Source organism: Grus americana, chromosome 2 (assembly GCF_028858705.1).
Source record: "Grus americana isolate bGruAme1 chromosome 2, bGruAme1.mat, whole genome shotgun sequence".
NCBI lineage: Eukaryota > Metazoa > Chordata > Aves > Gruiformes > Gruidae > Grus > Grus americana.
The window spans coordinates 10,258,222-10,284,592 of record NC_072853.1 but is presented as its reverse complement, the minus strand read 5'-3'; positions in this window follow the sequence as shown (position 1 = coordinate 10,284,592).

The window sequence follows — 26,371 nt, the reverse complement described above, 5'->3', positions numbered from 1 at the left end:
TCCATGTGTGGGGGTGATCCTTATTCCTGTTGTTTATATGGCAGCTGCACTTTCCCCAGGGTGACCCACAATCCAATCAACCAGTACTTCCTAAACCTGGTGGGAGGCAGAGCCTTCCCTCCTGAGATGAGAATTTGATGCCTTCATCTTCCCCTGCACTCTGCCATCCTGTAGCACTTGTGATGTTGAAAGCCGGGGTGGGAATTTTAACATTCCCTGTGTGTGCATTTACGAACTATGAAAGAAATTAAAATTGGCATTTCTGTGCCATTGGCTGCGGGCCATATTTTGGCTGAATGGCACCCTCATTTATAGCAGCATCGGTGAAAGGAGCCAATATGAAAGCTTATAAACTGTTTCCATCCCCTTTTGATAGTGGCTGAACAGCAAAGAAAGAGCAACTGATGTTCTCACATTAAACATTTTGTTCAATATTTAAACAACAAGGCCTACATTTTTAACACGGTGCAGAAAGCTTCAGCTGTGTCCTTCGCATGAAAGGTAATAGGAGACATGAAGCTAAATCCCACCACACCACATTGAGTATTTATCCCTAAAGGCTTCTGCTGCTGCTGAAGAGATTTGAGCACATTGCACTTGCTGAGGCTTTCGGAGGCATTCCAATATCACCTAGCTGATTATGCTGTTTGCAAAGAGCATATTAACTTTCTGCCTTGCAGCGCACATGGGGGGAAAAGCAAAACAATTGTGCTAGGCTGCAGGCAATGAAAGTTTTTAAGATTGAAAGGAAAATCAGAGATTTTATTTAATCAATCCAGCCTAAATAATTTAATATACTAATCCAACAGGACTAGACAAAAGAAGAAAAAACAGAGCCCATATATGTGGTATCCTGTATTTTTAGATCTTGGTTGCAAAATGTATTTCTATTTATGTTATCCTTTATTTAAGCTCCTCTTTGTGTCTATGTAATGTCAGTGCTCAGATTTTCATCAAATCTCTGAAGAGGCAATGGCACATACTTGTTCTATGCTAGATCGAGTCAGTTTTACAACATGCTCCTTGGTTCCCACTCTTGTCTGGGAAAAGCTGTGCCAGTTTTATATTCCACACAGTGTACTTTTCCTTCCACACTTACTGAACTATGCAAGTGACTTGCGGGAGGAAAATCTACACCCATCACCACCCCCCAGACTGCTGGGATAGAAAGAAAGAAGCCTGGTGCCTGCCATGATGGCTCTCCACCCTGCCGTGCAGTGTTGGGCATGGATCATTAGTTTGAGGGTGCAGAGTAGCACAGAGCAAGATGAAGGATTGCGCCAGTGGGGTTAAGGTGTATGTGGGAGGTGGAGTGAGGAAGTTTGCTGTTGTACCAGTATGAAGTCTGTAGGCTTTCCCACTTTAAATTCTTTTAGCTTATAGATACACTGTGTGGGAAGTGTGGCTGTAGCACTGCATGCTTCCCATCCTGTGCTTTTCTTCCCCAAAACGCTGAGTGAATAACCTTCATGGTGATGAGATACTTACCTGGGCACACCTCAGGTGTAAACTCATGGACTGTTTATGAGTCTGGTCTCAAAGCTGCGTTCAGCAGCATAGGCGTAGCCTATGTTCCTTACGTTGTGAGAGATCCCACGTGAAGCCTTGCCTAGCTTTTCTCTCCTGGGAAGTAACTCGTCAGAGTTGCCTTGAGTCAAACAGTTCTTGGCCTGTGTTGTCGAGACCAGTCCCAGAAGTAATCAGATAGAATTTGCAGATTCTGTAAAAACCCATTATAAGGCTACAGCTGATTAATGAGATATATCAATTAAAACAGTATATGGACTGTTTTCTAGTAACTACCTGAGCCAGTGATCTATCAATTAAGAGATTTCAGGAGTTATGAATTTACATTAATCTGATTAGAGTTATCCGTGGTTTCTTAAATGACGATTAATGGAAACTCTGAGATAGAGTTTATAATTATGATGAATCTTCAGTATAATAATATAAAAGTAACAAACACTAAGGCATGTGAGGAAGTGAGAAAGAGCATTTAGTGGGGCTACTTACCACACAGTACTTAACCAGCATATTTCAGGGTATAGTTACTTTTTTATCATTATGCTTATAATTTTTAAGACATATGAGGAAATGAACATATGATTCCCATGTGACCCTAAAAATTTAGTAGTTTTAAATGCAAGTAAAATTTTTTCATAAATGTATCAGTAAGTTCTCCTGTTGAAGTGTCAAATCCACAAAGCCAGAGAAATACTACAATTGTAATGCCAGACCCTGGGTGTTTTTCCTACAGAAGAGAGGCTTGTCCCTCAGTGTAGGGTGGCTACATGAGCCTAAGGTGGGGACAGGAGGGCTGATCCCACATGCAGGTTCCAGGAGAAGACTTCCTTCCTCCCTCCTGACTCGCTCTCTCCACAGGTTTGTTATGTCTCTGAGCCAGGTCAGCCTCTTCTTCATCTTTATGTGGAGCCAAGAGACCACTAAGACGTACCAGTAATCTTGCAGTCTGACTCTGTTATGTATAGAATCTGATAAAAAAATAATATTATCTTCAGCGGCAATGCTTGCAGCAACGAATCAAGAGGGGTATGAGCTGTAGTCTGCTACTATGGTAGAAACTTGATATGGGATCTATCAAATAATGAACAAAAAGCAGCGGGAATCAGATTATACCTCTAAGGCTGCAATTTTTCAATCACTGCTCATAACTATGCAACGCACTTTATTTCATTTTGCATATGGCCTTCCTTATATGTTCCCCTTAGGAACCGGCAGTATGAATAGGATAGGGCCCTATATATCCTGCTGTGTTAGAGCTTTACCGAGCATTTGCAGATACATTTGTGATCTCTGAGAGCACTGCTTCGTTTTGGAACAGGACGGTGAACAGGACTCCTGCGAAACCTTTCAGGAACCTGCATGAAGGCAGCAAAGGGTGTGCTGCTGTGGAGGAGAGGCTAGCTGAAGCTGTAACACATTTATGGGTGATGTTGCCAAACTTTCATTGTTCTGCAGTTGCCTCCCTGCGGTGAGCAAAGGCTGAGAAATTACAATGGCAGTGCAAGAAAAAAACAAACCACACACAGGCTGTCACTGAAAAAATGCATGTGTGAAAGCGGAGAGCAAAATCCCCTGCTAAGTTCATCGCTAAATTATTTATCTGATTTTTAATTGCTGTGGTTGGATCAAGTCTTTTGGCTCAGCCATATGTGCTGAAGGTGGTTCACTGAACCCCCTCAAAAGTGCTCTGAGGAAGTTGTCATGTTACATTGCAATTCCTCCTTTGGTCCTGTCTTGCTCTGCACAGGAAATAAGTTGTTGCATTCTTTTCTGGCATGCAGCATTTCACAGGGGTGGAAAATCACTATCAAGTGGAAAAATATGTTCTTTTTGATCCCACAAGTCACAAAAATGACCATATAAAGTAAGGTTCCTTTTGGTCTCATGGAGTTGGAATTGAAATTAATTTTAAAAGATCTTATATAGTGATATGAAGCTAAAATGTTCTTCTCTATTAATTACCATTTATTTCACCTAAGATCAATCACATAACCAATCAGTCACCCTTCAGAATAATGTCATAATTTCCTACGCAAGTTGAAAAGGTGTTACCTATCCAAGGAAGTGTTCTGAAACAAAGCCACCAGAAACTGGAAGGATAACAGAAAGTTAGATGGGTGATTACTGTTAAGCCACATTTTAATTTATAAGGTGGTGAGCTCTGCAAACCAGATGTGATAACTGTATAGGACAGGTAAGCCATCAAACACAAGGGAGGAAGGAGCCTTGATGTACGATGAAGGGCTGTTGACCAAAAATAGAACATCAGTCAGAGCTGGCAGCAAAGATTAGGAAATCCTCTAGTTGCAATATCTTTTCTTAAGGCTGCTGATTGGAGATGTGGAAAATTATATTAGGGAGGCAATGAACAATTCAACCCTTAAGGCAATAAGAAAACTGTAAATTTTAAAGTTAATTTAGTCACAGCCCTGGTGAAAGCTCGTTCCTGGGGCTCTGTAACTATCTCATAAGATTCACTGGACATTTTAAATCCACTTTATTTACTTTTATTTGTTTTACATGAGTTGTTAATGATAAATCATCATAACTTTGATCTACAGCAATAAAATCACCTGCTGGAATTGTCATGCAATTTTAACTTTTTTTTTTTCACTGCAGGTATTTACAGTAGCTACAATAATCTGTTGTTATTGCCACCAAGTGTAAATACTTTAAGATACCTGTCTGTCTAAGTCACTGGAGAAAAATCATAAAAATACTGGACTGGAAGGACTTGGTACTAAAATAGGAGCAAGTGTATCCAGACTGTCCCTGACAGCGCTGTAAGAGCAAACAGAGAATGTGGGCACAGCTGTGATGGATATAATCGCAGAAGATAAGCTGTAGCTCTACTGAGGGGTTAAACTTTGACCATCTCATGGGAAAGACATGTTTTTTGCCCAGCTAAGACTCAAAAACTCCATGGAAAGAGGGTCCATGGTCCTCTGCAGGTATCTTCTTCCCATGCTTCACTAGCCGTGTTGTGAAAATATTTCCCTCAGATTTAACTAGACTTCCCCATGCTGGAAATTAAACTCAGGATTTCATGTGGGCACATGTGGAAAATGGAATTAGGAGCACTGTTAGAAAACAGCTGATCAGGATTCCTTCTAGTACCGACTGTCATTTATTAAGTCTCATCTGCTCTTGTTCCTTTCCACTACTACTTTTTTTTTCCCCTGCACTTCTGTTCCTTCAACATTGATCTTTTCTTTTCAGGACTAAGCACAGTATTTCCTGAAAAACATTCTCAGAGGCTGTATTTTGCAGTGTTTATCTCTTTTGTTCCTCTTCTCTAGGCTCTCACTGGCATCCCTGAGCTCGGTTCTGTAACTGATGCTTCAGTGAGGTGAAGTCTAGAAGAGTGATGATGTCCCACAGCTTACACACATCACACCTGTTCATTCCTCATGGAAGGAAATTTTTCTTTTTGGACAGCAGCAGCAAGCACTGCCCAGATGTGTCTTTCAAAGTCTATTTTTTCCATGTTATTGCTAGGCCTGTTGTCCTTCATGTTGTGTTGGCATATTTCATTTCTTCTTCAGAAATGCAATGTGACACTTCTGTTTATTGAACTTCATCTAATGCATAAAAAGATGTGTACTCTGTCCCTCATCTCAGGTGCTATTACAAGTGTGTGCCATCAGATTAGCCAAGCTATTAATGAGAATCTTGACTAGGACAGGGCAGAAGAGACCCTTTTAAACCTCCTCATGAAATGTTTCTGCATTATAGCCAGCTAATGATATGAAACTTTACAAAGTAGTTATCAACTGATTGTTCAGACACTTCAAGGTGGATTAATAGAGACTATATTCCATTTGTTTATGAGAATGTCATGTGAGAAAGTTCAAATAACTTCCTAATTTTCACACTTATGTGTGCTCTTCCTCGATGCTAATTCAGCTGACCATCTACATAGCCAGTAAAAGAGTAAGTCCTTTGCTAACTCCAGAAGTTAGCCCCCTCCAGTTCTTTGCAGTAGAAATCTGGGAGGTTCATTTTCCATCTCTCTTTTGCTTAAAATGTTTTATTTTTCATTGTTCTTCAGCTTGTGTAAAATAATTTATTTCACTAATTAACTTAATTTTATATGCTCTTTTTTTTTTTTTTTTACTTTTGAGGCATCATTGACCAAGTAGAGCTAGTGAATTGTTTCCAAAATTTAACCTCATAAATTTCACTTTGAATAAAATATGAATTTACATTAGGTTTTCAAGGTGTACATTTACTTTCTAAGGAAAGATATTTGTGTACTATGAGCAGATACTCATCTGTATGTGACGTGTGAGGACAGGTTCAAATATGATGTTGCATAAGGCATTACTGTCTTCATAAATTAACAAGAGGAAAACTTAATCTGTTTTATGAAGATGCAGCAATGTCAATCACCGTTATCTTGATTAGATGGCAAGAAGTGTAATTGCTGTTCAAGTGAAATATCTTCACTGATTGCTGACTACGTAATTGTGAGGGGTTGATAAAACACCCCAGCAGTACGGAATTTAATGCTGTGCAGTATTTCCAGGATTGTAAAGAAGTTATAGGTATATGGCTGGTAAATAATGGTATAGAAGAAGGTATTCAGTTCTTTGTCATGCTGCACTTCTAGGACCTTATACAAGGTAACTGAAATGTTATTAAAAGACAAATTTGTAAATCCCACTCCATGTGGGCTGAAGAAACAACCACATTAATTGAGTTGGAAGGATTGGACCTTGGATCTTTTATCTTTGTGTAGGTTAAAACTGACAACGTAAAAGGTCAGAGAGCGCTTTCCATGGGCCAGAGCTGCAGAATATGCATTAGAGGATGATCCTGTGAGGAAGGCAACATCTCAGGCCTCAGGTCAGTTATGACTTTTACCACAATCTTTGTGATCTTTCTTGAATTAGGCTTTTCATACATTAACACTCCTAAAGTAATACAGATATAACACTTCTTCAGTTGTCTTCTGTTTACAGTAAAATGGCTGCATGACCTCAAAAGAACAAAAGTTAAAGGAGACTAATCTCATTTCGGTGTTCATATCTTGCTGTTAATGAAGAAACCCCTCTGGCTTTGCAGGCTGAAGTCTCCTTCTGACATACCTGTACAGGTTATTTCCCTTGCTGAGTGTTTGACAGATACCACAAACTAAAATCTTTCCATCCCTAGGGATGACCTGATTAACTTTAGTTTGAGAAGCCGGATATTTTTAAACCTCATTTTGCACTGCTTCTTGTCAGTGGTGACAATTCATTATGATAATGAAGGATAATAGAGGAACTTTTTTCCAGCAGCCATGAGAGATCATTGTTAATTTTCTGTGTAGTATCCTTATGAAAAAGCTGAATTTTTCTTGAAAGATAGATATCATATTAATAACAATGATAAAAAGAGAGTTTCTGAAGAGAAGTACATTAATATTGGCTTCAACATTAGCTAGAGAATTAAACCAACAATTTGCTTGCTGACAAGCAAAGAGGGAAGATAATGAACCATCAAGCCTTGAAAAATAAAAGCATAGTAGGATTTTATCATTACCTTTTACTGAGGTCATTAAAGAGTCAGGGGAGGTAGAATGACTTTGGAATATCTTGCGTGTGGACAATAAGTACTGAAATGCCGACCTAGCTCTCTCTGCAAAAAGACCTCTGACCTTGCAGTTCTCCTTGCACAGAAGAGCTGACCTCCTTTCCAGGATCCTAGGTCAGCTTTGCATTACATTACCAGCAACTTTGTATGACACCAGCTGCCCCCAAATGCCAGGATGGAGGTATCTGTGGAGGGATTTATGTCACTTAGTTTTAGGTGTTTATAATATAGCCTCCCATATGGGACCAAGGGGTCCCTATATAGTCAGTGGAGATCTGCTCAGTAGAGTCAACGGAGTGTGGGGTATGATTTGTCTCACTGCAAGGTAGGTGCCCACATTTGACTGGATGGGTCACAACCCAGACTCCACTGACTCACCATTGACTACAAGGGCACCTAGACAGATGTTCAGGACAGGTACCACGAGTCAGTATGAATTCCTTCTTAGGGTCTGGCTTGCAAGGTGCCAGTCCGTGAGTGAGCAGACAAATAACACTGGATTAAACTCTCTTCTTAGTACTTAACTGTGCTTTCCCATAGCTTTTTGTGCCCACTTACCCCATGACATCAGTTACAGCTCTGGAGGTCCGGTGTTTTGACAGAGTAAACCTGCATCATCATACACATGAACTGACATAGGCCCAGAAGTCTTCAAGTAGAATTAATTTCAGCTGGTTGCTTGTGGAATTAAAAACTCTGAGTCAGTTACTAACAATGCTGCCATTTGTATTGAATTTACCAATTTTAAACATTAATCACAATCTCTTTGTAGTTGGTTGGGGCCTGGTGAAACTATGGAAAGGCTCCAGCTGGTTTTAATGAGATAGGAGACAAGCCTTTAGTTAGGCATTAAGTGTGACACTCTTTGCTGTGAGCTGACAGGGGAGTCATGATTTATAGCCCTGCCATGGGAAGCCTTCTGTTGGAATAAAAATGAGTCCTCTTCAGGGACTGTCAATTACTGATATATCTCTCTAGAAAATGCCTGTCTGCTTTACTAGTTCTGTAAAATGCACATCCTTAGTGTGCTAGTTCAGATCTCATTAGAATCCCTTCCTAGACTTGAGGTGCACAAATGGGAGCTTGTGTGTGAAGACATCAAAGAAAGATGTCTAAAAAAGTATATGCAAGTTTTTGCAGATACTTCTCTCACTTTAAAGAGGAGAGACTAAAAGCTTTTTTGCAAGTCTTGATGAGTTCTCTGTGAATATCTGTTGCGGGCTAGTTCTGAGCGGATAACAATGTATGTCTGACATATTTTTAGGAAAGGACTATTTTTGCTAATGTTTCCTATGCAACAACAAAAGAATAAAATATAACTGGTCAAGAGTGTGAGAAGTCGTCACTGTTTAGTAGTTCAGAAACACTTTCTGGATGTGAAATGGCCATTTAAATATCCTTAACTTTTGAATTTGTCCAGTGGTTCACTCTTCCTGTAATCCTATGTCTCAAGGCAGTGATTTCAATGTTAATTACATTCTTTCCTAATTAAAGCAGGTGGTTGAATTAGGGGTCTATTACACAGATCATTTCCTGTTCTAAGACTGGTAAATGTATAATCATGTTGCTGTTCCTCAAGACATCTAACCACAGGTTTGGAATATTTTTTCCCACTCACAGAGCTGGGCAAAGATCTATGCAGCCTCCTATTCCTGTGAATAAGTAATTTCTCTGCTATCTGTAAAGCCAAGTCTCTCACAGCCTAAATTTCCTTAAGCATAAAATCAATTAAGAGCATAGAAGAATATCTCCCCAAACTAATCAGCCCTTCTTAGCCAAGCTCTTAAACCATCCTGTTTGAAGCTAGTGAGTCACCTCAAGGCAGAGACATCTGCCAGGTCTGTGTAGCCCTCGCTGCCCAGCTTTGTGGCTCACGTAATGCAGACACCAGCTAGACAGCAATAGGCTTGAATCTACACTCTCTTTTTTATAACGGGCTGACGAGGTATCCTGGCCTTGTGCGATGGTGAGGGAAGGTCTGGGGAGAACTGAATCCCAGAGGGACATGAGGCAAGCAAGCACCTCCAGTGGTTCAGCTGCTGAGGTAGGAATGCTCAGGTCCCCAGGTATGCCACACTTCTGAGAACTGTGTATCATCAATCACCCACCTAAACGTCATGGGATCTTCTACAGCATCTCAGCAGTAGAAAAAGAGCACAACAAAGCCATTGTGCTATTTTGCTGAATGGTTCCTCTCAGAGCCAGGGTCGTCTTCATTTCCCACGTGCTCGGTGCCCAGATGGAGGGTCCAACTGCCCCATCAGGTGTTATGAAAGAGTCTCTTTCTTCTTCTCACCTCACCTGAGCTGAGACACAGTCTGAATGACAAAGAAATGCGTTCATTCCAGTGAATAACACCATATTGTCTGAAAAGCATCAGACAATTGGGATAGTTCTGAAAATCTAGAGAATAGTGCTCAGAAGATGAAGGGAAAATGATTCTGGAAATTGCTGTTCCTTAAATTGCAAATAAAGTGATTGTAGTGTCCTGAAATGAAGAGAATACTGACACTGTGTGCAAAAAAGCATGGGATGTGTTTTGAAGACTTAACTTCTGACAAAATTACCCAGCAAAGGTTTGTCATCTGCAGCTCTCTGTAAAGATCAGGATCTAGATGGATGAAAGAAATTTGAGAATCAGCTTTGGATTTCAACAAGATATTGTGAATGGTGTGTGAATAAATCTTACCCAAAACATTCATTCAAAATGTCTTTGCAGGCAAGTTGGCTAAAAACCACTGAAACTGCAGCATTTTTGAAGATGTGGCTGATGGGTTACCATTAGAGTCAGTCTTGTTTAACACCCATGTTAATGGTCTAAGAAGGCTGAGCAAGCTGCTTGTTAATGGGATTCTTAGACTATTAAATTGAAGGCAAATGTGAACACAAGGCAGGAGAGAGTAACAATGACAAAAGGACGCAAAGCCGCTAGCAAATAACAAAATGACTTTTGATTTAGAGGAAAAGAAGCAAAATGATCCAGTGAAAATTATTTTTGTTCTGGGCAATGGGTAGAGGAATGTCAGAAATTAATGGTGCTGAATAAAATGTAGAAACAGAAATATATCTGTGGGAATGCTATAGGTAGATAGAGCTGACAGGGTTTGGGTCAGGAGGATGGCCCAGATGCTTTCTTCCTTTCTGTCCTATTTTCCACGACTGTGAAAGTTTTCAACAAGCTCCTGCTGAAACTTTTGGTCTGCATAAACAAACTGAGCAAAGCAAAGTGATCATTTAGCTGAGACGTGTCAGACTTACCTGTGTATCCAGAGCATCATTAAACATAGGATCTTGTATTCAGAATGGTGAAGATTCCAAGAACGAAAAATAAGGCATTTGGGAAACCAGAGAAAATAAATGAAAAATAAAAGATTACATGCTAAATTAATCTAGCTAAATAAGGTCTTGTAACCAGGGCTGGGTGGAGTTGCAGAGCACAGAGACAAGAGATGCTCTTCCATGCCATGGCACCGTGGCTCAGCCGTGGCATTTCAGACACGCCACTCCCGTGCAGTGCAGGTCTCCCAAAACAGATGGGGGGGAGGGGGAAGATAGGGGCCCTGCACCTTTCGTAAACAGCAGCTGACGCCTGGATGGGGTACCCTGGGAAATAAAAAATGGCATCATATGCCTACGTATAGGTACCTGAACTGCCCCCAGAGTATTTGGGGATTGAATAAAATGGGAAATCAGCTTCTGCCTTCCCTGATAGATAATGCTTCCCAACACAAAGCAGCAGCTCTGTAGATGCAGGACAGACGTTTAACTCCCTTCATTTTGGACGCTGTACAGGGGACTCCCCACTTGTCTGTGGGGCAGAGAAAACTGTGGCATGCAGAGGTTGCACACTTCAACAAAGCTGTTAAGTTACGTTCACCTGGATCATAACACTGCAGGCTGCAGTCCTGCAGTCACAGGCAACCTTAATCCTGTCCAACCATCAGGGAGACCCAGCTCAAAAGCAAGACTGTTGATTAGAAACCTCCCAGGACCCCTAGGTCAATCTGAGATGAAAACATGAGGCTCTCCTTGGGGTGTTACCAAGCTGTTTTTCTCTGAACATTTCCAAATCTTATCAGATCTGAATAAATAACACCTGAGCAGGGCATAAACTAGGGAGTAGCTGGTGGAGGTAAGGACTCCTTCTTCTCCTGGAGCCTACAGCTCCATGCAGAGATGACCTACCCAGTATCTCCTTGCAGTGGTATCACTTTTTCAACATCATGCAGGCTTAGGGAGGTCTCAGGACAAGCTAGCTGGGACGGTCATGTAGTTGATGTGGCGTGTATAGGTGTCCCTCTGCTTTCTGCGGGGACCTGGGAGTGAGTAGGTGCACAGGCAAGTCAGATGGGTCTGGAGGTTGGGATGTACCCAACACTCTTCTGTGTGAGCTTGGGCAGCCTCTTCTTGAAAACAATGGCCATAAAGAGCATAGACACTTTGCTGTACTCTCAGACTGAGCCTCATCCATCACTCTAAACCTCCTTCTGCTCCTGATTTTTCTCCGTTTAATTTCTCTATTTGGCTCTTTCTTCCCTACAAAACCTCACGTGCCATGACAAAAACCACCTCCATAAGGGTAAAAGGCACTAGAGCTGCCTCCCTTCATACCTCCCATGCCCGTGCCAAGCTCGTGCCGGTCCTTTCCTTTTAATTGGAGAATTTTGGGACTGGGATTATCCTAGACTCTGTGTTATACTCCATGGATAACACATAAAGGATATAGCATACAAAGGTATAAAGGTAAAAGGGACTTGCTCTTTGTTGGTGCTTATATACGGCAATAATACATGTATTTGATGAAAGAAAAATATATGCTTCCTTTCTCCCATGAGCAACACAACTGAGAAATTTTTGAAACGTGAAAGTAAGTAGGATAAAATCATAGTGACTCTTCCAGCCATAACATAGTACAATGTGATTTTACAATTCATTAGATTTTCATGGATTCTGCTATCGTGAAAAAAAAAAAGGAGAAAAACAAAAAAAAGAAAAAATAAAGAAAGAAGCAAAGCAAATCAAAGGCCTGGAAGTGAGATATATTATTTTCCCCAGTGAATAAGTGTATTGTTAGTGTTCCCAGACAAGATAATGTGGTGAATTCACAAAGTATGAATAAGCAGGGCTGTCAGTACAGTTTGGCAACCAGGACTCTTCTATGTATCCCTGAACTGTTGCAGAACTGAATGTGTGGCTCATTACTGAAAATCAACAGGTCAGATACTAATTGGCATTACTTCCTTCTCTCGTCATTTATGCTGTGTGTTGCGAGTGTTAAATATTACTGTGGTGTCAGTGAGTGGAAAACTGTGATTTGACATTGAGTTCACTCATTTTGCCACTTTCTGTATGAGGACATAAGAAAAATGATTGCTGAAAATTAGGACCTGAAGGTGTTGGATTGTTTTTAATGCTCAGAGCATGAGATCGGTTAGGTTGTTCCTTAAATTAGACATGAGGAAAATGATGATTTATGGGCTAGAATTTCTGCAGGTGTTAATTAATGTAGCATCAGTCGATGCAACAGAGCTATACCAATTTGCACCAATAGGTGATTTACAGAAATTTGCACTGGCTCAGAATAGCATCCTCATTCCCTTTGCACACCTTCCCCACATGTCAATGCAATAGGTATTTTTGCTCTTCATGTTTGGACTGTTTGTTAACGAGATATGTGACAGGCACTACATGAGTTTATTGAAGTGACACTGATTTGAACAAAACAGTAATTACTTAGCAAATTACTGATGATAACATTTGCCTGGCTCCATGATAAGGTGGTGCTTTCTCTTACTGTGTGCTATTACATGGACAGAGGAGGTAAAGAGAGTTTGGAGTTCACATGAGTGGAGAGCATCAGTGAATTGCCAGACTATTTTGCACACTGAATAGCATTCATCACCCTAAGAAAGGCATTCACAGCTAGTTATGCTAGGCATTACATGAACAAATGGAGCATTTTCTGGCCTCAGAAAATGCAAACATTATGCAGTGTGGTCAAGTGGGCAGAGTACTGGTCTCCAATTCAAAGAATGGAGTTTTCTTTCCTGCTGAGTGACCTTGAATAAATTGATTTGCCTCTCTGTGCCTTAGTTTTCTCATCTGTAGAATTGTAGCTGTGTTGGTGATCTCCACTGGAAAATATTTTGGGATAAACTGCTGAAAAGCACATCTTAGTGATGCCTACTTCATTATCTCTAACAGACCCTAGCTAGAGCCCTTTAAATTTTAGGGCCAAGCTCATAGTAGATTAATCCATTCCACTGCAGTGATTCACCCTCTTGAACTGAGGTCCTGGCTGACAACACTTACCACTTTTGACAAGATATTTGCTATTGTTTCCTGCAAAACTAACAGGAAAGTAGCTGTTCTACATTGCTTCAGCATCATGAATGAATTACTTGATGACTAACTTCCCCACTCCATCTGCCAAATGTCCTCTTCTAGGATATGTTGTCTCTCTCTTTAAACTTTTTTTAAGTAATTCAGTGAATTTACATAAATAATGCTCTTTGTTCCTTTGAATGATCACAGAATCATGAACACAAAACATGTGTAGTTGTCCTGGATTTTGGAGTCCAGAAATACTAAAAGCTGAGATGCAGCACGGTCCAACGGGAAGACCCAGAGTGATACTCTCCTGTGAAAATGGCAGGGTGCTGACGGGGATCTTTGAAAACATCCCCTGAGGTGAACTCATGTTTCAAAATGCCAGCATTTTATATAAAAGTCTCATGTTTGGACTTACTTCTAGCAGTGGCTGTGAAGTATCCCAGAGAACGCACTGGCTTCATGAATAAATCTGGGTGGGGGGGATGGGGGGGGAGAGGGAGGTGGGGTAATCGCCCAAATCCATCTCCCTTAGAGCTGACATTTAGTGTACTCAAGGCACACCCAAAAAACTAACCTGGCCTGCTTGTACGTGCCACCATCACCCAAAGAAGAGACATCTGAAAGGGATCTGTGGTGGACTTCTGGAACGAGGATCCTTCCTCTGCCTGTTAATGACCGCTCTAAAGCTTTTGTCTGGTTTTGTTGTCAGGCTACTGACAAACCAAGCCCAGGGAGTCTTGGTGCATCTTGCTGAAAACTCTTCCCATGAGTTTAGGGTAGTATAAACTGCTTGAGTTTTGGAAATGCCAGCCACTTCTGAAAGATGTGAATATCTACCTGCTTTTTGTGGGATTCAAACCTTGTCTTCCTAAAGAGGGAAATTTTAACTGGAGAGAAAAAAAAAACCCAAAACTCCGAGACAGAAATAATTCCCAGGTAACATATTTGAAGTGTCTCAGCCGATGCTGGTTTCAGTACCTTAATGAGAGACGGTGCCTCATTGCAAGGCTGTACCTACAGAGCCCCGCAGCCCCGCAGGCTTTTACAGCACTCTTTTCCTGGGATGACATAAAGACCTTCAGGCCTCACAGGTTTATGTCACGTACTCTGTGGATATTTTCCTTGACAGGGAAGCAAGCTGGAGGCAGCCTTGGCTGCAGCTCATCCAGAGATGATTGCATTATCTGCTCTGGGCCACCCTGTATTGGATAATAACATTTGCTTACTCATAAATAAAGATCACGTGGCACCGTTATTCAGTGGAAATTAAAGATGTTAATAGACTAGTACTGTGAAAGGAAACCTACTATGGCTATAAAATGCAACATTCAGGTCACTTCTTATGATTTACTGCCATACAGTTATACTGTATGTTCATGATGTCACTGGGAGAAGACATCCTTAAATTGCCTGTGACTTTTGTCATTCCTACAAACTTGAGCAATCCTTATAGCATTTAATTGATTACTCTTCTGTTTTGGTTTGTTTTGGAGGATTTTCTGTTCTTTCCTTATTTTTGGATAAGAAGACTGCCTGCATAAAGAGTCATACAACATAATTTTTATTATTATAACCACACTTGTGCAAATAAAAAGGTATTATTTCCTTCATAATAAACAGGACTTGTGTAATCTTCAGCATTCATCAGCTCAAGCAGTTCTTTAAAGAGATAAACCCAAGAATGATCTTTCTCCAGCTCTTTTTTAGGGTTAAAGCTGCATTACCCCAAGGAATAGATCTCTCCTTGGAAAACCTTGGACAACAACGTGCTTGCAGAGGTGAAAGTCATCTGTAATGTGAGAAGCATGCGCAGTGCAAGCGCCACTGGGATCCTCAGAACTGCTGGGCTGCAAACTTCTCTTGTGAACTGAGTTTCCAGAAAAACATGTGGCTCTCAAATGCAATGAAGGCTTGTTAGACCACTCTTCATCCTCACTGGGCACCTGTAAGCATTTAGTGTCTTCATCATATATTGGCTATTCATGTCACATTTCCATATTTAATGGGATGCAAAATTTGACTGATAATATTGTCTGACTCTTTGTCTTCAAAATTGTTATGGGATGACTCTTTCAAGAACAGGATTGGCGTCAGAGCAAATCCAAGAGCATTTTATTTGTCTGTTCTAGAAGTCATGGCAGTAAGAATGAGAATTCTGCTTGAGTTGCATCAAGTAAACTCATATATATTGTATTTTCTCTATATATGCCTATATATGTATACATTTACATAATACCTGTATATACAGTGTATATATAGGTATATACTGTATACATGCATATATGTATGTTGTCCTCCTGCCCCACCCAGCTCATTTAAGGAAAATTTTTTTCATGCTGGTTTCACGTGGCCTGAGCGATGCTGTTTTACTGAATGCATATTTTACATTTGAGCTGTTTTACCCTACAGAGACTGGCACTCAAAGAAAAACGCCTGTCGTGAAGAAACTGTATGAAATAAAACAAGTTCTTTCACAAAGATCTGTCTCCAGTCTAGGTGAATTTAGGTCAGGACATATTTTGGTGAATGAAGCCTTTTATTTTTGTTCTGAATGGACTTTTTGTCTATTATCCCACAAGAGGGCAGCAAAGGAAAATGGTTGCCAAACACAAGACAAAAACATTCAAGGACATTTAAGCATTTAAGTTTCCTACTGTGTTTAATAAGATACTGAAAATACCATTGTGTGGGAACTAGGAGAGCTTGTAGAAAGCCACCTGCTGAGAGAGAGAGATTTTTATTTTTTTTTTTTAATGCTCTACAAGCTTCCCAATCTATTGAGAGCTTAATGAAGTTACTTGCTATTACCTTCAAATGTGCTTCCCCGGTCATGTGATAACAGCACAGCAGCTATCAAGGTCTCCTGGGCTTCAGCATTCTCATCTCTAGTGCTAATTGCTCTGTTCTCACAGAATTTAAGTGCTTTACCCCAAATCCCTCCCTCCCTTTCTAAACCACCCTTTGCCTGAGGAAGCTCTGACACCAACGGGGAGGGTTACACTTGAAGAACGACCTGGTGACCACAAAACTATCTCGCTTTTGGCTGTTTTATCCCAAGATCCCACCTAAGTAATAAAAGAATCCTGATTTGGGGGATTTTGTTGTTTGGCAGCCTTACCTAGAGATCTTCAAGCAGTAGCCAGGGTGTTAAAGCTGGTTCAAGTTGCTGGGGGAGTGTCTGTGTGCCACAGTGGCTGTGCTGAATGCAAATAGAGATTTAGTCAAAGAAGTGGTTCTGTGTTGCATCCTGCATTTTCATTCATGGGTTCTGCAGTCCTGCAGGCAACCAGGGCACCGACATGTTAATTACCTTTAAAATATACAGGAGACTTTTCCCCACGCTGAATGTTTCAGCTTCTAAATAAATGACAAACAGAAGGCAGAGAAAATAATAATAATAAAAAAACCACCCTAGTATAGGAAAGTGAAGGTATCTTTCCAAGGGCAGTATTAGAGCTTGGATGAAGACCCAAATCTCAGTCATTTTTTAACCTCAGGATGGAGGTGTTTTCTGCTACCACTGCAGCCTGATTGTACCCAACAGAAAGTGTGCTCTGGGTGACACCAGAACACAAGTAAGAGGACACAGGGACGGGGTTGTTTATTCAAAGCAGGATCCCACTCCATGCTGGTTGCTTCCAATGAATGTGGTAGAATGAGATGTGAAACGCAGCAAGCAATGAGTGTAACCCAACGCATTACAATTTAGCTGAGGCTGAGGACTCAGATAAACTATTGCTTTAAATGATACCAAAGAACTGTTGGGTCAGGGTGCAAGACCCAGGCATCCTTCCGCCATATGCCTGACTGCCAGAAAACAAACGTGAGCATCTTCCCCAGGGGAAACAACAACGTGCTCCAACCTGTTGCTCGGATGGAGAAGTGGACTGTGTCCCCACTCCCGCCTGTGGTAGATGCAGCCATACAGAGCCGACATCTTAACTGGGACTGGGGCAACTTCGGCTGTTACCTCTGTGTGCCTCTGTCCCCCTCTGTGTGCTGCAAACTGGCCTATTTCTGATTTCTTAGTGAAGCCTGGCTCCTCAAACTTAAACTGGCAGTGATAACCACTGTGCCCTGCCTGCTGCTACTCATAGGCTGATATGGTCCAACATTCACTGCAGAACTTCATGCTTTATGCATCGCTGTGAGCGGCAGGCTGGGTCCTGCTGGGTCCTGCTTGTGGCTGTGAAAAGTGTTCACAGTCCATCTGCCTGGCACCAGGGCACCATGTCTTCATGTGGTCGCTGTGTCGTGCTTCTGCTATGGCTTGCTGGGATGGGGTGCATGGTCCTGTCCCTTCAGGGTTGCAAGAATCAACTCTAAATATATTCCAGGACAGGAAAGGCCCTGGCCAAGCCCCAGTTAAGACAAAAAGAACAACACGCATGAGATACAACGATGCACTCCGTGTAATGCTTTCAAGCAAAGGAAAATGAAATCTTTTCCATGTTAGACTGACTGTCTAAAATAGTAAGTACCGCTTGGCTCTCCAGAGCTCTAGCAGATGGATGGACTGGGAGTGTGCTTTAAGCCAATGTGCATTTCTCCAAGCAAAATGCCACTCTCCATTATTCTGAGCTGGAAGAATAATGAAAGAATCAATCAAATCCTCTAACAGTGACAGAAAACAGACAAAAATCCATGTGAGTGTCTTTTGAGGCTCTAAGAGGATTAGACTCCTCAGGCAGGAACTCTTCTATAAGGGTTTGATAATGGGGAGAAAGAAAAGTTTGACAGAAGTGTATGGTCGGTTCAACAAAACAGCCTGTAAAAACCTTATACGCTATCTGAAGTGACACAACACGGTTCTCTAGGTCTGGGTTAGGATCAAGGACCTGAAATGCAATTTTGACTCTGGCATGAACAGGCCAAGAAGCATCAAACAGATCCCTCTGGTGCTTAGGGGTTTTCATTTCCTTCCCTGTTCATCCCATTTGTCTACTTTGGTTGCAAACCCTTTGAGGCTGTCACTGTAGACACACTTTTAGCTAGTGAAGCGATTAATACAGCCTGAGACCCACTCAGGGAGTCCTCTGGAATCCCACCATGTTAGATCAGTACGCAGCGATGGAGATGAGGGGTACCAGGGAAGCCTCTCTCCCCTTAGCAGTGCCTTCTGGGCTGCTGGCGTCCCACGGGAGACTGTAGTAGTGCAAGAGCACTTTCCCTCATGCACCGTACCACTGCACATGGCCCTCTGTCTGATAACATTTCCAGGGGAACTGAAGAGATAACTAACTCCACTTACACCATATGGAGTGAAGTAAAGTGGGATTCCAACCTCGGCTAGAGACCATATTACAAATCAACAAGAGTTTGGCGTAATATAAAAACAGCATAGGATGAATTAGCCAGGCAGCTTGGACCTTGCATTTTGTTCACGGCAGATAATTTTTTTGAGAATATAATGCATAGGGTGGAGTTTTCAGGATTTTCTAGTACAATAACTCCAGTAGAAAGAGTTTTTAATATTAACCTTCCGCTTTTATGTTAGAAAGTGCTGGGTTATGCATTACACAAGCTGAAAATACGAAGCAGGTTTTATTTCTCACAGGTGATTGAGATGGCTTGCCAGTGAGTGATGCCATTCACAGGCTTGGGCTGGGTCTCAGGCTCTGTCCTCCTGATCAGACACGACAGAGGTCCCAGGACTTCGTGAGCTGCAAAATGTCATGACGTTTGTTTATACAGACTTTGCAATCGCCAGAGGATGTCAGCAGGCACTGAGTGGCAATTGGTACCTTTGAGGGGAGCAACATTTTGTCTGTGCAGCTGGAGTACAGCTGTGTTGACTACTGCAGCATCTTGCGTTAGACTTACCGAGATGTGTACACTGGGTAGCTGCAGTCCTGTAAAGTTCAGGGCTCCCTGAGGTCCAGCAGGGAGAATGGTGATGTCCTGGGTGTTATTGTTCAGTTGCTTTCATTTAAGTCCTCATGGCACATCTGGCTGCTGTAAAGGACAAGGATACTAAACCAATCCATGTCCCAGGCTGAAGGGAAACACAGGAAATGCTGGGGACTGCCAGGAAGAAATCAGGTTAGAAAAGTACATCTGCTCTCCCTGTCCCCCTCCTTCTCGTTTCAATTCCTATCTCATTCAGAGCATGATGATTTCACATCAGAACTACACATTTCCCAATTGATTTGTCAAATCTCTCCAGGTTGGTTTGGGCGCTACAGTTGACCTGAAAAACTCAGAAAAGTTATGTGACCTTCTCGGAAACTGATGTGATCTCTGAGCAAAGTCAGATGATTTCCATTCGCTTTAATTTGCACCCTAAACTTTTTTCTCAGCTATAAATACAGTAGCATTATATTTTTGGACATATCTGCCTTCCTTATTCCAGGCAGAGGGTGCTGAGTGTGAGAGGAGCATCTGATGCTTGTTTGTTAGAGGCCCACGTGAGTTAAGAGCTCCTTTTACAAAACGATGCGCTGTAGAGGACTGAAAGCACCTGACCTTGCTGCACATTAGCATTGTCTGCTGGTAAAAGAGTGAGTGCTATTTAAGGGTGTCACAGGAAAGCAAGAAAGAGGTAAAGTTGTTCATAGCTACCTAAACAATGATTACACAGTAAATGGATCTCTCAGAAAATACTGGAAGTGTTTCTAATGCTAGTGCTTTTCCCCTGCAAGCAGCCTGACAGATTTTCAGATGAATTAGACTGCGATAGTCAGCAGATGTGGTTGTTTTCCAGAGTAATTTTTAAGACAACCCTACTGAAATTCTCATGGGTTGTGGGTTTTTTTGTTGGTTCCCCCCCCCCCCCCCAAGCTCCCTGCCTCCAGCAGGAGCTTGTACTGTCTCTTTTTCTTCTCCCCCCTCTAACATCTTAGGTGTTTTGGTCTTTATTGACTTAAAACTGAGGTGAAACTTAGAAGTGTCTTGGTTTCATGGTAGTTTGTTTCAGATATCCAGGTCTGAGCCTGTGTTTGCCCATGTGCATGTTCTGCATGCAATTTTTTGCATCCTTTCTATTTCTGCTTTAGCTTTATAGCTTCCGTCGCTTTGATCATGGGACCAGCTGTCTTACTGAAAGCAACGGAAGAATTTTCACTGAACTCTAACGAGGGTTCAGGTAATGCCAAGTGTGGGAAGTTTCATCTGCTAAATTTTTTTTGTAAGAATGTGTATACAAGTGTTTCAGCACCAAACTGGACGTGATGCAGCCAAGTGCTATAGCAAAAGTCAGGAAAGGTATCTGTTATGATCTGATTGCTCTGGGGGAAAAAAAAAAAAACCAAACCTCTTTTCAATTTTAACAGTCCCTAATGTACTTTGGCAACTACGGTAAGGAACATCACACTCCTGAGGGCTTGAATCCAGCAGGAGCACAAGATTCAACATAAAGAGTGCCAAGACTAGTCCCTAGAGGGGCCTTTCGATACTGGTGGGATCATGATCATGAGGGAAAGTCAATAGCAAAGATCAGATTAGGAGGAAAATTCACAGGGATGTCTGAGATGCCGGTAGCCATTTTATGCTGTTTGGCTTGGGAAGAAGGGTCTCAGCTGAGCTGGCTGGTGCTCCAGTAAAACTTTGGGCCTGTTTACTCTTATGGATCTCCAATCCATCTCTCTGTGACTGAGATTTGCATCAGCAAAGTCGAGGTCTGACCTGAAAACAAAGAGTCTTCAGACGCAGCTGGGAGGAGTTAGGTTCCCATGAACGCTTGAAGAAATGCAATGTACGTACCACCGAGGAAAGTATTTGCTGTCTCGCCGGTTGGGATAGAAATTGCAAGACTTGGTAGACTGGCAGGCTCCAGGTCATGCATTAAAAGCAATCAAGGTCAGAAATAAATGTTAATTTTGTGCTGGGCCATAAAACTAATTTATTTATATTATCCAGCCCCAGGTGCTTTCAGTACAAGATAATAAAAACCTTGGTCCATGGACATAAATTGCAGAAGGGCTGTGCCCATGAGCAATGTCCACAGCTCTGTATGCATTATCCCTGCATCTCCTTGTGGTGGCATTGTGAAGAAGGTACCTACCCAAAAGCAGCTTCTGGCTGGCTTGTGGTAATCAGGCTGGATTTATCCTGAGTGAGGCTACTCCCTGCTACGGGAGTCAACATTAGTAACTTGGTCAGCTGTGTGTGCTTCATCTTTTTCAATAGTTTCATCCTGCCTGCAGGTGCTAAGAGATATTGCTGTGTTATTCATACTTGTTTCAGATTTTAAATGGTTTCTTCTTTCAAAGCGTAAAAAGTGAGCTTCTGCTGTAGAAATACAATCTTAAGTTTTCTAGGTAAATTAATCTAATAAGATAGATTCATGATTCCTCTGCAAGCTCTCACACCTTGAATCTTTTAATCCATCAAAGACAGAGGAGGAGAGATGACAGGTTGTAAATAAAGATGTCTCTGCAGAAAGAACTTTTTACGTAGTTCAGGAGCAACCTGAGAGGGCTGTTTTAAAGGGCACTATGGATACAGTTTACTCTAGGCTGCTGCAGCTTAAACCTCAAACTGGTTAGAAAGCAAGGTCATCATATTTCAGAACACGTATGTGGACACTGCAAATACACCCCTGACAACGCCCTGAGCTGTGCTTGCTGGTGTTTCCCATGACTCGCACAGATTCCAGGACACCATTAATAGGCATCCAGCAAAACTCTTTCTGGCTGTCTTCAAGAAGTTGCTCTTCTGCCTCAAAAATACCATTCAAGCCTGTTAGATGCACTAGGAAGATACTAAATGTCAGAACCTGTGGGATAAGCTGCATAAAGACAACCAGCAGAAGGGAATCATGGTGCATGGCAATTCAGACACAAGTATATGCTTTTATAAGGCTTTTTTTTTTTTTTTTTAACGGAGCCTGAGGGGTTTAGGAGCACTAAACTGTTCTCCCTCCATTTAGATGCTGTTGAAAATGGATTCCCAAAATAACCCACGCAAAATCCTCATTTCATGCCCCTAAGCAAGATGATATGTCTTTAAGAAGTCTGCCCTGAAACTATCCCTGGTATGAAATAGCTGGGTGGACACAAAGCGCTTTTAAAAGGCTTGAAGTACGCTGGAAACTATGCTCCTTTCTCCTGAGGCACCAGAAAAGAGAACAGTGTGATTGGTATGTGCACTGCGGTGATGCACTATTAATAATTCAAAGCAGCAGAGGCTTTTATTCTGCCTTGCCATTGTTACTTTCCAGTACAAATCTCTCGCCTCTGTCATTTGGTGGGAACTGCTAATCCAAGTGAAATATTAGGACTTAACTTGTTCTCATCTTGGTGACAGAATTAGGTAACGATGCAGTTCAGGGAGGGAAGGGAAAAAATTCTTCTTGTCAGCCTTTGTGGGAAGTTTGAGAAATGCATCATGAATTACAGGTTGCAAATAGGTAATTGGGTGATTTGGAAGATACTTTCTGAGCATTTAATACGTCTCTCTTTCTTCCCTCCACACAGCTTCAGAGGAAGCTTTTATTTCCATTCTTCTTTTACTGCATCCCGTGTTTTCTATTCACCAGAGGCTTTTCTAGCTGGGGAACAAAAGCCTCCAGAAGCCTTGTCAGGCTGGCTATCTTATATATGTAGTATCATATGCTTATACAAAAATGACAGGGAGACGTAGTGATAAAAACCTACTCTTATAGCAGACTCTGCATCCATTTAACTCAAGACCACATTTTTAGTTATAAGGGAGAAGATGAACACCCTCATTGTAGCCAAGGTCACACAACTCAACTACCACAAAGATTTCCTGAGTTCTCACTAAATCGTCTGTGAACAGACTCCTGTTAAGAAACAAATGCTCTTCCCCAGTGGGTCTTACAGCCCTTAGAACAAATGCGACGGGGCGTTATTGCTCTGAGCACCGGAGTAAGTAAAGAGAAATGGCACAGTGAGAGGTGTTGGGGAGGGAATGGTGGAACGCAATTGGGGGAGTAATTCAATTTCTTTTCTGATGCTTGACTATAGAGATTTTCTTTTTTTTTTTTTTCCTAAAATCAATGAAGCAGTTATATAAGTGATAGGGAAGCTAAGTAACTTGGTAGAGTGTCTGCCAGTGAGCTGAGCTACTGGTTTGCAACGCCTCCGTTGCCTTCCACAAAGGGAGACATATAACAAATTATGTTTTTTCCAGGCATGAAATGGAAAAGGTTTGCCTTCCTCATCTTCAGTCAGTACTAGCAAGAGCTGTGAAATATTCCCAGGACTGAAGATTTTGCTGCCTTCTGTTTTGATTGTTTATCTCAGTGGTGAAGAGATAATGCCAAATTCATGGATTTAGAAAAAAAAAAATAAATCTTGAAGTATCCAGTCTGCCTGTTGGGACTTCACAGATTGTAGAAAGCCTCATTGTTCCTCTATCAGTGGACTCAGGCGCTTGTATTTGATTAAAGCATAATTTCCACAAAGGTCTCTATAATCTTGTTTTGAACTCTTCAGGAGATAATAGATTCACTGTTTTTCATGGTGGTTTGTTCCAGTGGTTAATCATGTTTGCTGTCAAAAGTATGTGCTTTATTTCCAATTTGACCTTGTTTAACTTCCCATCATCATTTTTGTTCTGCTTTTCTTCACTAGCTTAAAGAGGTCTCAATAAACTACTATTTTTGGCTCATGAAAGTATTCATATATGGGAATTAAATTAATTAACTCCAGCAAAGCCTTCATTTCCATAAGCCGCACTACTTGACTCAGTTCTGCCACTGACCTCCAGCAGAATTTTTATGAACACATTTTTGTCATCTCTGACAGTCTTAGGGATCACAAGATCATAGATTCATAGAATCATTTAGGTTGGAAAAGACCTTTAAGATCATCAAGTTCAACCGTAAACCTAAAACTGCCAAGTCCACCACTAAACATGTCCCTAAGTGCCATGTCTGCTCATCTTTTAAATACCTCCAGGGATGGTGACTCAACCACTTCCCTGGGCAGCCTTTGCCAATGTTTGACAACCCTTTTGGTGAAAACATTTTTCCTCATATCCAATGTCTCTTTGCGCAACTTGAGGCCGTTTCCTCTCATCTTATCGAGAAGAGACCAACATCCACCTGGCCACAACCTCCTTTCAGGTAGCTGTAGAGAGTGATAAGGTCTCCCCTCAGCCTCCTTTTCTCCAGGCTAAACAACCCCAGTTCCCTCAGCTGCTCCTCATAAGACTTGTGCTCTGGACCCTTCACCAGCTTCATTGCTCCTCACTGAACACGCTCCAGCACCTCAATGCCTTTCTTGTAGTGAGGGGCTCAAAACTGAACACAGCACTCAAGGTGCAGCATCACCAGTGCCGAGTACAGGGGGACGATCACTTCCCTGGTCCTGCTGGCCATGGAGTAACTAAGACTATTAAAAAACTGTGAACCAGGGCTAAAAGAGCCTGACATCTAAAATTGAGTTACACAGAAGACAGATCCCCAAATCTGACATTATGACCTTGAGCAAAGGCGACGATGGCTGTTGTCTAGATGTAGTGGCTTCCACCTCAAAGGAGGAACTCTGGTGGATACCAGTTTCTGCTCCAAAGACAGATTAAGGGTTTTATTTTGTTGCTTTTGTTTGGTTTTTTTGTTTGTTTGTTTTAGGGTTTTGTTTGCTTGCTTGCTTGTTTGTTTGTTTAACCGGTCATTTCTTAACCATGGAGCAAAACCAGCTTCTTCCCGACTGTGTTGATGGTAAGCTGCAATACTTTCTGACATCCACAACACATATTCCAGTATGGATTTTTAAAAAAAGGGATAATAGATTGGAGCTGTAAGGATGCTTTTTGGACTCTTAATCAAAGAATACAAATTACAGTATGGCTAAGTGTCTGAAAGTGGAAATTCACATGGCAGCTGTTGCTATCAAATTTTTCTTTATTGTATGTTTGTCAGGTGATGCCCCGCAAGACGGAATACAAAGGCATGGGTTGCTATGCCTAGCCAAGACCGGCTAATGTCAATATGCTTTGCATGGGAATACAGCTTAAATGCAGACACAGCAACAAATGTGAACATAAAACCTGTGAAACTGTGTTCCAGGGGCAATGGGTGATACTGGCACTCTCTGTGTTCGCTGTGAGTTTAAAGTCAAAAATAAAATCTTGACTTTTATCTGTAAAGCTCACAATAGCTTGAAACTTGTTTTGATGAGAATTTTTCTTTTTTTACATCATTCTCAGGCCCATGAAGGCCCTTCTGCTCTAGTCCTCTAGCTCTAAAAGTGGTGAGAGCAGAAAGATGGGGTGAATTGGTGGCTGAGGTCTCCTGGCAAACATGCTGTATATGAACCTTTCAGTTCATAGACCTGGGAGAGAAATACCTCTGGGAGGGAAGTATGGTGGAGAGCCTTCAGTTGCAATGGGCACATCACCAACCTTGTCTGAGAGGGTAAAAGGAAGGCATGTTGTTGCTTAATTAATTTTTAAGTATTGGACACAGGTGTGTTTTTTGTTTCCAAACAAATTCTGAATGGATAAATAAAATGGAAACTATGAAAACACAGATTTCTGTTTGTTCTGCAGAAAGCAATGACCCCCCAAAACAAACAAACCAACCAACCAACAACAAACCTCCAAACAAATAAAAGTCAGAAAAGGATTTGTTGGAGATGGTTCCATGAAAACTTGCCTGCTAACATCCATACAATGGTTTCTGAGAGGTAATGGGTCCTGCCAAGTTAATTGCCAGGAAAGTAGGAATTTAATGGGGCGGCAGGTGACTGCATGCTGCAGTGTCAGCCGTGGCATGGAGGGGAAGTGTGCTCTGTTCCCTCAGGACCCTGTGAGCAGGTCTGGGCCAGTCAAGCTGCTGAGGGGCCATTATAACAACTTGCAGGTAACTAAGCTGTTAACGAAGAATGAGCTGTAAAGGCAGCGTCTTGACTTTTACCTTGTGGGATTGGTCCTGCTAGGGTCTTCTTCCCACCCTCATTCAGATGGGAAAAGTGTTAGGCTACAGCTCCCAGCCTGCCCAAGCCCTTGGTGTTGCCTTTCTCAGGAA